Genomic DNA, 14,713 nt, shown 5'->3' with positions numbered 1-14,713 from the left:
GGATCCAAGAGTGTGTGATGGCGGTGAAAGACCTGTAGAATGTTCAAGCCTTTAGCCAAAGGACGTGTTGTATCTGGTGTAGTTGAAGAACAGGCTAGAATTTTTAGATGGTTTCTGATAATGCACTCACTTGCAATCCTGGCACTTATTGGTAAACCTTCATCTGATGCTTTTCGTGGGATCATGAGAGAGGTAATTTTGGAAATGTGCGTGCTCTGGTTGGGGAACATGACTGGAGTCACCAGAAAGGCCTTCAGATTCCCCAGAGGCTCAGGGTATTGAAAAATAGAGTGAGCAGCACAGTGATAGTGATGCTCCAAACCCCTGACTGGAGAAAGTGGATACCACTGGCAGCCATGCACAGAAAAGCAGAAGAAAGCCAAATTCTCTAGCTAAAAAGGGGGTCCTGATCTTCATAAAGCAAGTACTTGTGTTGAGGGGGTATAATAGCATCTCAGGTTGCCCTTTAGCCATTGGGTGGAGCATGTTGGGCAGAGGTTTGTGCTTGCACAGGTGGAAGCAGCACAAGCCTTCCTGGACAGTCTGGTATCCAACAAAGGGTGATTTGAATACAGCTGAGCAGAGGTTGAATTTAGAGGCGTACCTGGATTTAGGGTGATCCTCTACCTCTCCCATGGGTGAGGGCTAAGGGTTACCCGCTCTTCAATGAGGATTGTCGTATAGTGGGATATTACTCTATATCCATTAAACCAATTTTAAAATCCATGGAAATACAATTAATTTTGGTATTCCCAAAATGAATTAAGGTAATTGTGGCAGCTGGAGGCATATCAAAGCCACAGTAACCTCCATTGGTCATAGCACTAATTGCCATGAAACATTGAACAGGGAATACACACATTCCTTACAAAATGGATTGTCAGTTTGTCTGTCATTCAAATACGTTCCAAACCTCAGAATCAAGAATGGCATTATTTTTATCATACCTCACTGTGGATACCACTGCTTGATTGATCCGGACAGTGAGTGACGATAAACGTCTTGTTTATGAATGAAATTAGTTTAAGGGTGAGTTCTGTAGATATTTGCCCAAAGAGCAAATGTAAGATAAGATAACAAAGAGCTCCTTCCTTATCTGACTTTAGTTTAGCAAAAAAAACTGTTTTGGAGTCTGAGCCATTAGAGCCCAAAAGAGATTCTAATTTCTGTTGAGGTCTTCAAGATGAGTAAAATAACATGGTAGCTCAGGTTGTTAAAATACCCACCAAATGTGATACCTTTTTAGAAAATTGTTGTCATGTTAAATTAAACTGTAGTGAAAAGAAAGGTGAGAGAAAATTGGCATTAATACAACACCTCTTGTAGAACAATAAAAGTTATACGAAGGTTGCAACCTAGGGCTAAATGCCAAGAGCTAATAGAAACCTAAAAAAGGACCCATCTCTAAGGGTGAGCGAGAAGAATGGAAAGCCATAATTCTATTCAACGTTTGTGGCTGGGTCAAGTATTTGATAAAGTAACACACATATTTTCCTAGTTGAAAAGCTTCAGACATTGTTTGTAAATGTTAATCTGCTACAAGCATAGTCATACCTGTTGCCCCCACCCCCAAACATGCAGACGTAATGTAAGAAGCAAATTGAATAGTGTGGTCTTCTGGACACATCAATCATTATACATTTGAGACACCTTTAAATTGCTAGATGGCACAAAAGATATACAAATTAGACCTCATAGTTCAATGAATCTTTGGTATGCTAAGTTCAGCAGAACATGGCAAAGACATTCAGAAGGCCACCAAGGAGGGTCTTTAAAGACTGGCAGATGCAGGACAGCTTCTAAAAAATGGAAGTTGTCCCATTCAATCTATTTAGGGTACATATGTTTATATATACTCTAAATAGCAGGGACGGGGTACCTGCCCTATTGACCACCATTCTGATCACACCAGGTTTTGGTGGATGCCCTTCACCCGCCAAAGTCTAAAGTACATCACTGGTCTTTTGAGGTAAATTTGTCTTTCTGTCACTCAACACTGTACTATTCCACAACAAAAAAGAACATCATTAAGAACTAGTACTAGCCACCCTTGTTTGCGATTATGCTCAATCCATCATGCCATTTAAGGGAATTATTGCATTTGGTCATAGCCAAAAAATGGAAAATGAAAGACAGAATTTAAGGCTAGACATGACTTGTACGAATAGTAGATTATGCCATCTGGGTTATGTAAGGATTTGATCATCTTCCATTATATTTCATAAAGGATATATTGAGCATACAAACATCTTTGTGATTATTTATTGAGATTATAGACCTATTCCGTTTATGAGGCCCAGCATATCATCCACATCCAAAAGGTTCTAGAAATACTGTGTGATAATCTTCATGTGGAGAATTGATCTGGTTACGTTGGTTTGCTCCTTAGCTGTCATCTAATTATCTAATTCCTTAAGCCACAAGGAAGAAAGCCTAATCCCTCATTCATTGCTGGGGGGCATACAATTTACAGCCAAAACTTCTCTTCCACCTTAAAGTTTTGGATGGGCTTAATCAGTCAGTTCTAGCCTACATAGCAGTTTTAGGGGGAGATTTTCCAAAAAGTCACGCAGTGCAGCACCCCGCGAGTCTGCGCTGCGTTGCGCGACAGGGAGGGAGTAGGATAGCACAACCTCTGCAGAAATATGGCTCGCTCCTCTGCGTCAGCGCTGATTTCAGCTGCCGTGCACCATGCACACACCTTAGCGCCATAGCACTAGGGTATGTGCATGAGTGTAGCATAGGTTTTGTACAGGGATATTACCCTTCCTGTACCAAATACTATGCTAGGCATGATGCAAATCTTTTACCACTTTGCATACGTGCTGCACAGAGCAGCACGCATGCAAAGTCGGAAAAGCACAGCGAAATGAAAGCATTTCTCCTGTTAGCGCCTTCTTAGACGCAAAACCATTACAAATCTTTGTAAATATGGTTTTGCATCAAAAGGCATGGGTGGTGGCATGGGTATTGCATGTACCACCAATGTAACGCCCCCTCGGCGCAAAGTATCACAAAGCAGTGCTCCGTGCTGCTTTGCGCTACTTAGAGTGTGCTTTCCAGTGCAAAACAAGTTTTGCGCTGGAAAGAAAATAGCAAAAGAAACACATTTGCGCTGGTTAGCGTCACTTTTGTGATGCAAAGCCAGCGCAAAAGGTTTCAAAATCTCCCCCTTAAAGTCTTGTAAACTAAGGGCAATCACTTTTCTTTCAGAGTCAATTCACCCTAGGAAATAAGCAGCAGGTAAAAGAGGGTTGGTCAAAAGAGAAGATGGAATGGAATGGAATGAGGATGGTAAACCTGGATACAATAGAATGGAGAAATCTTTGTAGGAGAGTGAGCAGAGTTATTAAATAGGAAAACTCTGCTAAGGATGAGATTTTCTACCCAGTCATTTTTTATTGGAATTTAGAAACACCTCAGAATCTGTTCAAGACTCTGCTAGACTCTTTCAGTCTGTCCATTGGATTGCAAATGATAACCAAAAAAATAGAGCTTGGTGGATACCTACAATAGAGCAAATTGAGCTCTAGCTCCTGTTTGAGATTATAATGTTTTTCTGGGATCCCATGCTGGTGGAATACATCAGCAAGAAAGTTGCTTGCCTAAAGGTGAGCCATTTTATAAAAGAGATTTACTTTGATCATGACCACCCGGTTTCATGCAGAAGAGGGTAAATACACATTGAAGTCAGTGCAAAAAGTGTAATTTGGATGACGAGAAATATGAACTGTCTTGGATTGTGCACAATCAGGACAACATTTAACATAAAGCTCTACATCTTTCTGAACGATAGGCCACCAGAAGGGATATAGGGCTAGTTCCAAGGTTGACCTAACTCTGAGATGACATGCTAGTGCAGTGCCATGACACATTTGCAGAACCTTAGTTTAACGGACCTTAGAAGAGATCAGACAAGCATGTCTCAGGACCAAGAGCCCACCTTCCAGAACTGAATACTGTTGCTCACATGAATTTAAGACATGGGAAGATATAAAAATTAGTATGCTCCAGGTTGACCTCCTCCTGCAGCATAAGTGGCACATCTTAAACAGAGTAATGTGAAGCATAAGTAACCACTCTATATTGCCTGTAGGGTTCTGGGCGTCTGAGAATAGGAACTTGGGTGAAAGTTTTCTTGAGACTGACAAGTATCTCCTGTGCTATAGGTGTCCAAGAATGACTTTAGTTAGGTTCTCCTTCTTTAAAGAGTTAGACATATGGCTACTCATGTTGACGAACGTCTTTATGAACTGTCTATAAAAGTTAGCCAATCCTAAAAATCTATGGGTCTCCTTGATGGACTTTGGAGTTGGCCAGTCCAATATGGCAGAGATCTTCAGAAGGTACATAGGTAATACACTCTGAGAGAAGCGATACCGCAAATACTCCATGTATGTTCTTTGGAACTTGCATTTCTCAGTTTTACATGATAGATGGTTTTGCCTGAGATGTAGAAGGATGGAATGAACATGGACCTGATGTTCAGGAAGAGAAGCAGAGATGATCAGGTTGTCGTCCATGTACACTGCAAGAAACTGGTTCAGGACATCAGAGAATATGCTGTTCATGAATCTCAGGAATCTCAGGACTACTCCTGGCGAATTGGCAAGGCCAAAAGGCCTGAACTCAGATGATATGACCCGATATTCATAGTACCAAAAGCGCATCCGAAAGGCTGTCTTCTGTTCCTCACCCTTCTTTATCGAGAACAGACGGTTAGCTCCCACTGAGGTCTATCTTTGGGAAGATAGGGAGAGGATTGGCTTGTTGAGGGAGGTGAGGATGGGAAGAATAGTTGGGGCGGGGAATTTGTTCATTAGCTGAGCATAGTGAGTTTTTAGGGTTAAGGGAGAGAACGGGGGCCTGTTGTAGGATGTGAGGGTGGGAGTTTAGATTTTATGTTAAATAAATTGTATTATTATTTTCTTCAATACGTGAATTTAGTACTAGGCATTACTGGTCAGTATAGCATGCCAATTAATTAAACAGTAAGCTCCAACAATGTAGTGATGACAGAGGCTGTGCCCCATACCTGGCCCATTACAGACCAGTTGTCCAAATGTGTCCACCCCCATCATCTTCTCTTTAAAATTTGTTAATTCCCATCAGCCTCTCTTTAGTCTCTCTCTAAGTAAGCTCCCTTACCAGGTTAGGTAGGTTGCCCCACCTTTCCTCCTCCAGTCCACCACCTGAAATTAGTGTTGCAGACCTGACCATGACCCAACACCCCCAAACCCCTTTACGTCGTGACCAGACTGAGAAGCACCTACTCTCCTATCAGTAAAGCACCCACTCACCTATCAGTAATTGTTAATCCCTTCTATGTAAGAAATTGGAGTACTATTTGAAGGGGGGGATGAACCAACAAGGCACTAAATAGCCCTGATCTCAACCCCATGGCAGGCGTAACCCTGAAGTCATGTCTAAATTATGTATGCAGTAGCAAACAGTTCTGTAGGCTTAGCACCAAAATGAATAAAGTTCCAATGATAGTTTATGGTTGTGGTACACTGGTACCTATATGCAATGTGACCATGAGCGGGGTGGATCTTGACACCAACCAGGTGCATCCTGGTCAAAGATTTTACCTTCTAACTTTAGTCCTTTAATCCAATCCAATCCAAAAGACTTTATTCGGATAACAATGTATCCATGAAAGTAGTACATACGCAAGAATAAAAACAATAGGCAGATCAGAAAACACAGATAGCAAATAAAAATACATAATATTAGGACAAAGTGCAGATGTGCTTCATAGATTACACATTGATTTACGGGCGCATCTGGCCATTCGCAGAAATGTTCCAACGCGCAAACTTAACTCATCATCAGCCAATCAATCAATCAAACATTTGTAGAGCGTGCTACTCACCAGTGAGTATCTCAAGGCGCTGGAGGGGGTGGGGGATGTCGCAGCTACTGATCGAACAGCCAGGTCTTGAGGAGTCTCCTGAAAGTCAGCAGGTCCTGGGTCTGACGCAGGTGGATGGGGAGGGTGTTCCATGGCTTGGCAGCGAGGTGGGAAAATGATCTGCCGCCAGTGCTTGTTCGGCGGATGCGTGGGATGGTGGCGAGGGCGAGGTCAGCGGAGCGAAGCTGGTGGTTCGGGGTGTAGAAGGTAAGCCATTCGTTAAGGTATGCTGGTCCGTCGTTGTGGAGTGCTTTGTGAGCATGGGTGAGGAGCTTGAAGGTGATCCTCTTGTGTACTGGGAGCCAGTGCAGGTCTCTCAGGTGGGCGGTGATGTGGCTGTGGCGAGGGATTCCAAGGATGAGGCGTGCGGAGGCGTTTTGTATGCGTTGAAGTATTTTCTGGAGTTTGGCCATGTTTCCCACGTAGAGGGCATAGCTGTAGTCCAGCCTGCTGCTGACGGGGGCTTTGGGTGACCATCCTTTTGGTTTCGGTGGGGATCCATCTGTAGATCTTGCGGAGCATGCGGAGGGTGTTGAAGCAGGAGGAGGAGACAGCGTTGACTTGTTGGGTCATGGAGAGCGTTGAGTCCAGGATGAACCTCAGGTTGCGTGCGTGGTTGGTGGGTGTTGGGGCAGCTCCCAACGTGGCTGGCCACCAGGAGTCGTCCCAAGCGGAGGGGTTGGGGCCGAGGATGAGGACCTCCATCTTGTCGGAATTCAGTTTCAGACGGCTGGACTTCATCCAGTCTGCGACGGCCTTCATTTCCTCTTGGAGGTTGGATTTGGCGATGGCCGGGTACTTGGTGAGGGAGAGGATCAGCTGGGTGTCGTCAGCATACGAGATGATGCTGAGGTGGTGTGCTCGGGCGATTTTGGTGAGGGGTGCCATGTAGATGTTGAAAAGGGTCGGGCTGAGGGATGAACCTTGGGGTACACCGCAGGTGATTGTGGTGGCTTCGGATCAGAATGGGGGGAGGCGGACTCTCTGGGTTCTGCCGGTGAGGAAGGAGGAGATCCAGTTCAGGGTTTTGTCACGGATCCCTGCATCATGGAGGCGTGTGAGCAGGGTGTGATGGCAGACGGTGACGAAGGTGGCCGAGAGGTCCAGGAGGATGAGGGCTGCGGTTTCACCATTGTCCAGAAGGGTCCTGATGTCGTCGGTGGCGGCGATGAGGGCGGTTTCAGTGCTGTGATTGCTGCGGAAACCGGATTGGGAGGAGTCCAGGATGTTGTTCTCCTCCAGGAAGTGGGTCAGTTGTCTGTTGGCGCTCTTCTCAATGACTTTCACCGGGAACGGGAGCAGGGAGATGGGTCGGAGTTTTTGAGGTCCTTTGGGTCCGCCTTGGGCTTCTTAAGTTCTCAGCGTGTTTCCAGTTCTCCGGGAAAGTGGAGGTCTCGAAGGAGCTGTTGATGATCTTTCGAAATTGGGGTGCGATGATGGAGCTTGCTTTGTTGAAGATGTGGTGGGGTGCAGGGGTCAGAGGGTGAGCCGGAGTGGATGGTGTTCATGATTTTGATGGTGTCTTCGTCGTTGAAGTTGTTCCAGGAGAGTTTGGTGGGTGTTGGGTCGGGGTGTTGGTGTCTGTCGCCGGTGCCTGGGTGTCAAAGCTGTTGTGGATGTCTGTGATCTTGCGGTGGAAGAAGGTGGCCAGGGAGTCGCAGAGTTCTTGTGACGTAGGGATGTCATTGGAACTGGAACTGAGGGTGGCGAGTTCTTTCACGATGTTGAAGAGCTCCTTGTTGTTGTGTGCATTGTTGTCGATGCGTTCCTTGAAGGAGGTTCTTTTGGTGGATCGGATGAGTTGGTGGTGCTTGCATCTGGCGTTCACGAGGGCTGCGTGGTTGTCTGGTGTCTGGTCTTGGCGCCACTGCTTCTCGAGTCTTCAGCAGGTCTGCTTGGAGTTCTGGAGGTCGGCGTTGAACCAGATGGCTCTCGTGTTGGTGCGCCTGTTTGAGGGTTTCCTGATCGGGGCGAGGGTGTTGGCGCAGTCCTCGATCCATTGTCTGAAGATGTGGGCTGCTGTGTTGGTGTCCGAGTGTTCGGATGGAGGGTCTCGGGCAAGGGTGGTGAGGAGCTGGTCTTCGGTGACTGTTCCAGCTACGATGTGGGGGTCATTGTGGTTGGTTGTGCACGGTGTGTTTCTCGAAGGCGAAGTGGACGCAGTGGTGGTCGGTCCAGTAGAGTTTGGTGGTGTGGCTGAAGGTGACGTGGTTGCTGGCGGAGAAGATGGGGTCGAGCGTGTGTCCGGTGGAGTGGGTGGGTGTTGTGACGAGCTGTTTGAGACCGAGGTTGGCGAGGTTGGCGATCAGGGTTGTGGAGTTGCTGTCGTTGGCGTTCTCGAGGTGGAAGTTAAGATCACCCAGGAGGATGTAGTCTGTGGAGGCGAGGGCGTGCGTGCTGATGAGGTCCGAGATGGAGTCGCTGAACTGTTGTCGGGGTCCCGGGGGTCTGTAGACAAGGGTTCCTCTGAGGGTGGTGGTGTGATCGGCGTGGATCTGGAAGTGTAGATGTTCGGCCATGTTGAGGGAGTCTTCGTGTTGGTCGAAATGCTGATGGTGTTCCTGTGGACGATGGCGATTCCTCCTCCTGGTTTGTTGGTGCGGTCCCTTCGGGTGATCTTGTAGCCATCCGGGATGGCTATGGCTATGTCGGGCGCAGATGTGACGTTCATCCAGGTCTCTGTCAGTAAGGTGACGTCTGGGGAGGATGAATTGAGGAGGTCCCAAAGTTCGACGGTGTGCTTGTGGACTGAGCGCGTGTTGAGAAGTATGCATCTGAGGTGATTGTGACCTGCTTTGGTGGGAAGGGCAGGTCATGCAGGTGAGCGCTGGCTGGTGTAGCTGCAGTTGCGGCAGGTGAAGGGTCCGTGGGTGAGTTTCGGGGTGGCCTGGAAGCAGGTGGAGGATCGGCCGGCATTGAGCGTGTGGAGGGTTGTGGCATTGTAGTGGCATCAGTTATGGTGCTCGCGGCGGCCAGGGGGTCTGGCGCTGGTCCAGGCATGGATGGGCACAGACGGGCTTGACTTTTGTGTGATTTGGCGCAGCACGCCAACTGCGCACGTCCACAGCGCGCCCGTGCAGTGGTCACCATATGAAGGGGAGGAGAGCCAGAGCAAAGGATGGGAGGCGGGAGCGTGCAGGATCGGGGTGCGGGCCGCAGGGGCAGCAGCGGCAGGAAAGTGGCACAGAAATGGGAGTGAGGCAAACCAAGGGTTAAATACAGTGATACAGTAAAATGAAAAGAATTAAAAATTAACGGACAACAAATACAATTACAACGATTACAGGCACATCAGGGGCAGTGAAGTGGGCGGAATGCAGGCAGGGGACTGCGGCGCAGGGGCGGGCAGCAGGCTCAAACCCTGACCGTCGCAGTGCAGGGAGATTGGAGAGTGGCTGAAGGCAGCGCTGCAAGGGAGAGTGATGGCCTTGAACCAAGGGTCAAGGTTTCACACGCGCTCCCCCGCAGCGGTTGCCATATGAAGGGGAGGGGGGCGGGAGCAGAGGACGAAAGGTGGGAGCGTGCAGGATCAGGGGTGGGGCCGCAGGGGAGCAGCGGTGGGAAAGTGGCACAGAAATGGGAGCGAGGCAAACCAAGGGTTAAACACAGTGATACAGCCAAGTTAAGTATACAGCTAAGAACATCGTGTAATTGAATTGGAGAAAATTTTCTAAAAAATGGAATCAGCAACCACTGGGCATACCTTACATAATATCTACAGAAGAATAAAAAATGTAAGAGTGTTTGGCCACTCTTTCCGTCGCATGGGCATGGCAGGGAGTCAAGTTTCGCATTATACCCCAGAGGGAAACAGAGCAGATATTTTATAGTCCCAGCTCCTAGACGAAAGAGTAAACCTCTCTCCCAGTTTGACATTGGTAATGTAATATATCTAGGTAGACGGTGTTCAGGTTGCAAAATGGGAGATAATTAGCGACAGTTTGTTTCCTTGATTCCCCTGCAATTCTTTCTGTATTGTAAAGTGCATATAGTGCTGATCTGAGGACTTTTTTGTCAATAGTCTCAGCTGTAATTGGATTTAGAAACAAACCCTCAAAATTAACACTTTTCAAGCTTCTGTTAACCCCAGCAAGCCATGGGATATCCAACCCCTTATCACAGCTAATACAGTTGTCTATTATGTGCCTCATTAAGGCTAACCAAAACGCAGGACGGGCCCTTATAAAATCTTCAATATAGCCTAGTTTTAATTCACCATGGCATATACTGGGATGTAGAAATTGGTACGTCCAAGAGCTTTCTGCAAAATCTGTTTTCCTCTAATTAGACACTAGAGTTTTTAATGATACCCCAAACCTCTGCACCATTAGTCGCTATTGGTACGCACTGTCGTTTAAAAATCTCTAAAATCGGTGGAATGGCCCCTGTTCTTTTTGGGCGTGGGAGACTGAGGATGGAATTAGTGGCCTTTGAGAACTTGTTCTTAGAAAACACCATATGTTCAGACCAGGTGCCGTTCGCAGCAAAGACCATCCCCAGATATGGGAAGGTAGCAGTGCCAACTAATTTTTGATCTCCCACAGAAATAGATCTTGGGGAATGCTTCCTTGGCCCACAGGACACTATAAAAGATTTCTTAAAATGTGTGCACAAGTCAAGGGTATGCATAAAATCCGTAAATCCCTGTACTAAAGTGCGTAGTGCATTTGGTGTGCGTCCAATTAAAACCCCATCATCTGCGTATAAGAGCACTGGGAGGGTTTGCCTTTAACTCTGGGCACGTCATCTGTGAGTGTAATTAAAAATGCACGCAAATTATTGATATAAATGAGAAAAAGAAGAGGGGCCAGGACGCACCCTTGTCTAACCCCTCCACCAACATTAATATCGTTGGACACGTCGCCCCCGCCGCCAATGCTTACCCGTGCTTTCAGATCTGTGTGTAAATAGGCCAAGAAATGGACAAGGGCCTCGTCCAGGCCATAGGCTAGGAGAATGGACCATAATCGGGATCTGTTAACAAAATCAAAGGCAGAGGTCAGGTCCATGAAGTCTAAATAAAGTGGCGAGTGCTGTGCAATTATATACTTCCTAATTATCAAATTAAGATTTAAACACTGCTCAATTGTACCTACCTTGCTCCTAAAACCTAATTGACATTGCTCTAAAATATGATTATCCTCAGCCCAGGTTAAAATTTTATTAAATAAAACTCTGCCTAAAATTTTGAGGGTTTTATCAATTAAGGAGATCGGCCTATAACAGCTTGGTAAGGAACGATCACCCTTTTTAAAAATAGGTACGATAATACTAGTAGACCAGGTCTCTGGCAAAGGGGCATTGATTACATTTTTTAAGACATTCAACAACAATGGGGACCAAAAATCTGGTTTATATTTAATCAGGTCAATGGGTAATCCATCGGGGCTTGGGGCTTTATTGCCTGCGCTCTAACAAATGGCCTCCTCGACCTCTTCTATCGATATTGGAACCCCAATTCAAACCTTAAACTTAAGAGAGTCATCTTATGTGACAGGCGCAGAGTAAATTTGAGAGAAATTACTTTACCAGGTTGAACATAATATATTGCAGCATAATGGGGATGATGGCTGTCCCATTGATCTTAAATCTCTAACCTTGGTCCAAAATGTGTTCCCGTTTTTGAGACAGGCAGCATTAACAAGTTTGTTCCAATGCTCACTTAGTAATTCTGCCTTCCTTTTGGCCATTGCCAGTTTATATGTCTGCCTTGATGTCTTAACCAATATACCATCCCTTGGGCGGTGTGACAGGACCTCCCGTAGCTGCCTATTGGCCAATGAAAACAAGTGGTTAAACCACCTGAGATCATGTTGTACTATAGTTAAAGGTTTAGACAGCAGGGATTTGATTACTGAGCAGAGTTTGGTGAAGGCATGAATTACCTCTGGATATGGATCCCGATCCTCCAGACGGAGGTTGATGAGGTTTAGATTCTCTCTGGCCAGTGTGCTAAATAAGTCAATATTATTTACACCCCGCCATACCAATCTTAAATTGTCTGTGGATGGTGATAGATCCTTGGCACCACATTCTATATTGATTGTAGGGACGGGAGACATTCTTAGTATAGTTTGAATTGGGTTATGGTCCCCAAAAGTTGTGGCCATGGTGTCTGCTTTTAATAGAATGGCCTCTAAAACTGGGGAAATTAAAACATAGTCAATCGTAGATGAACAGCCCCCCCTCTAAAGGTCAGCTCAGAGGGAGCATTATCCTTTGTAGTAGCTGCAATTCCATAACATTTGTTGGGTTATGGTTATTCAAATGATCCAATAATTCAATGCCCCTATTGCATTTTTGCCCACTATTGTGGAATTGATTACATCGCCCTGGTTGGCATAGTTTAGCATTAAAGTCACCACCCAGGCAGATTCCGATTGATTTAAAACAGTCCTTGGATTTCTGAAGAGTCCCAATAAAATTGAATACATTTATAAAATTACCATTTGGTATAGAATGGTAATCATTATTGTAAAAGTTAATTATGAATAGGGAAGCTCCCCTAGTGTACAGTATTGCTTGAAAGTTGCTATTATTAGTACATATAGGCTTGATGATGCCACCAGCTGCCATGTTAACCCAAATCGATAATCCCCCAAAAGGCCTACCATACTTGGGGAGTGTTGCTAGAGTATTATGGCATTCAAACCCGTCAATATATAGCTCTTGAGTAACCCAGGTCTCTTGGAACAGGAGAATATCCTGTTCTTTTATACATTTTAACCAATCCGGTTCTTGAAGTTTTGAATACAGCCCTGCAACATTCCAAGTTAAGATGCGAAGATCTTGGCTGGCTGGCACATTAGTTGGTATATGTGTACTAGTAATCTCAATTGTTGTTGGGGAATGTGATAATTCATTGGCAGGGTCACGGGGTGTTGAAGGTGGCAGTAGTCAGTCTTATGTGTCCAATCCAGACAATGCCAAGTACCTATTTGAGGTAGAAAGTTGGTGGGTCTCATTGAAATAAGACCCATGGTTTGTTTATAGAAATAACCTAGGGGTAATGTACAGATGTTAGTGTTGTTAAGTGTTGTTGACTCACTCGCTTTTAATGAATGTCTTACCAATAAAGGTCTGCGAAAGTTGATAACTATGCAGTCCCCCTCGATAGTCTTGCCAGAGGAACCAACCCACCCAACTCTGCGTGCCATAATAATATCATTCATATTAGATGGATGGAACCTCCGATGCCTTGTTAGCCAATGCACGCATTTATTGCGTAGTTGATCCCATGACTCGTGCTGGTCCCTCTTTAAAGTTGGTACGCCTGCCAACACCAGCACATAAGGGCAAGCGGCAGGTGGCAGGCTCAAAACTTCTTGGTTTACTCTACCGTGTTACTATTGCTGTTCAATCTACCAGGCAATAAGATCTGATCTACTCTGTTGGGTCCATTAACACTGACCCGATTCGGGTTAAAACACGAATTAGTAGGTAAATCAACGTGGGGTGTGTTACTATGCCTATTGGGGGGCAGATGAGGGCGGCCCCTAGTTTGACCCTGTGTACTGTGCAAATTGCTTACGGGGGTGTTGACTCTTGCTTCAGCTACTATTTTTTGTTCTGGATCCACTAATTCACCAATCCCCCCTATTAGTGAGGACAATTTATCAAGGCGACCTTTAATAGAACACCTTTAGTGTCTATAAACTCATTAAGTTGTTTAGTCACCAGTGCAGCTGCAATATTAGCAATAACATCACCCAAGTTCTCAAGGTCCCACATCACATCAGTCTGTGTCCTGATTGAGCAAATTGATTTGATGGTGGGAATTGTCACAAGGCAATCCGAGGTTTCAGAGATGCCAATACTGGTATTTTGGGGTGGGTGTATCCACGCGGAAAGGCATGTTTGAGGGGGGCAGATACGTGTGGGCTGTTTTCTTTAGTGCACAAAGACATGCACCGTTATGTCAGTTCAATCTCCCCTGAGACGATATTGACCACCCTCTTGAGTATGCTGATAATGCTTGTAGTTAGTGGATGCACAGGAGGTAAGGTGGTGCATTTCCCCATTATAGTTACCCAGACATTAAATTAGGCAGTTTTGGCTACTGAACTTACTTATTAGTCCTTGTTAGTCTTTATAGGGGAGGTAGAGAGCTTACCCGTGTTGTTGCTATTTTCTCACGGCAGATGAAGGAGGGGTGAGCCAGCCCGGCCTCCTCCGGACCCGGACGGACACAGAGGGGCCTGCTGTTGGCCCGGGCTTCGCCCCGTCGCTGCCCGCGCGCGTCCCACACCGCAGGGGTCCGCAGATGCCTTTATGCGCCTCCTGGCACTCACCGCTTGACCCGCAGAGGCTACTGGGGGCTGTAGTGCATAGCCCCTGTCCCCCCGCAGGATTCGCGAACTGCTCCACGGATTTCACTCGCTGCTCTCCCTGCTTCAATTACAGGAACAGGATCCAAAATAGAGCCCCAACTGCAGTATCCTCTGGAAAATGACTGCAGAATACTCGCTACAACTCGAAAGCACCAGTTATCAGCGGGTTTCAACCTCTGCTCCTCCAACCAGCGGCACACACACCCTACTTGAGTGCAGCTAAGCGGCCATCAAAGTGACAGGAAATTGCAGCCATGAAGGCGTGCGTACATAGAACATGTCAAAATCACGTGTTTGCATTTTTTCAGGGCAGGACTTTCACCGGAAGTTACTTGAGAGAGTTACTCCTTTAAGTCCCAATCCACAGCAGAACTACACTTCTAAAGCCCCCGAGGACCTCAAGGGAGGCACTTACTTGACTCCCTGGGTGTCATACAGAGGCCAACAGCAGAGTCCAGTCGAGGGTCCA

This window comes from Triturus cristatus, chromosome 4_1 (assembly GCF_964204655.1).
Source record: "Triturus cristatus chromosome 4_1, aTriCri1.1, whole genome shotgun sequence".
NCBI classification, from domain to species: domain Eukaryota; kingdom Metazoa; phylum Chordata; class Amphibia; order Caudata; family Salamandridae; genus Triturus; species Triturus cristatus.
Note: the sequence above shows the minus strand (reverse complement) of the source record.